Here is a 1,064-nt window from a genome sequence, read left to right on the forward strand (position 1 = left end):
CACACACACACACACACACACACACACACACACACACACACACATTACAAACACACACACACACGCTTGACACACACACATTACAAACACACACACACATTATAAACACAAAAATAAACAGACACACTCTCAGACACAAACAGACACAAATACAGGCACGCTCACACCGACACACATTTTCATAGACACACACAGACACACTCACACAGCAGACAGACACTCGCAAAGACACACACAGCCACACACGCGCACATACACTCACACGCGGATGTACAGACACCTACACAGATGAACACAGACACACAATCACACACACAGAAAGACACACACACTCACACAGACACATACAGATAGACAGACACACACACACATACACTGTTAAACACTGACGTAGACATACAGTAGTCTCCGCCTAAACGCACGGTGCTCGGGAGGGCTCCTCAGCGTGTGTTTATACGGAGCGTGCGTTTACATGAACCTTTGCAAGGGGAGGAAGGGACGCAGTCATCTCAATTCCTTATTACTCTAGTGATCTCCCTTGGAGGAGGGGTCATTTTGGCAGATAATGTGGCGGCACGTGACTGTTTTGTGAAGGATTCCCCGATAGGGGTTAAGAATACAACGGCGTTGAATGGGGGGAGGGAGGGAGAGAAAGACAAACTCAATGTAATGAATATGCACTATAAACGTCAGGAACAGAAAGCCTAGGAGGAAACTGTTGGTCATAGTCATAGAGACGACGGACCAGCCACGTGGCTTTCAAAGCAACCACTCCCGACCGTAAATTCATGCAGAATCATCCTCGAGAAACATTTTCTCTTGTGATTCGTTGAACAAGTACGTTGTAAGTTCTTCGAGCGCAGCTTATTAGGCTTATTTGGCTAATCTTTAATCATATAGAGGCCTGTCTAGTGTTTTACGGCATTTACGCTTGTCGCGCATCAGGCCTAGATCTTCTAACTAAACATTACACGCAGTCCCTCAAACTCAAACACCAGTCAGTAACCTTCTATCAAAGATAGCCTACATTTCCAGTGACCAATCAAAAAACATTTCAGCCCCCC

The sequence above is a fragment of the Aplysia californica genome, unplaced genomic scaffold (genome assembly GCF_000002075.1).
Source record: "Aplysia californica isolate F4 #8 unplaced genomic scaffold, AplCal3.0 scaffold00180, whole genome shotgun sequence".
In the NCBI taxonomy this organism is placed as follows: Eukaryota; Metazoa; Mollusca; class Gastropoda; order Aplysiida; family Aplysiidae; genus Aplysia; species Aplysia californica.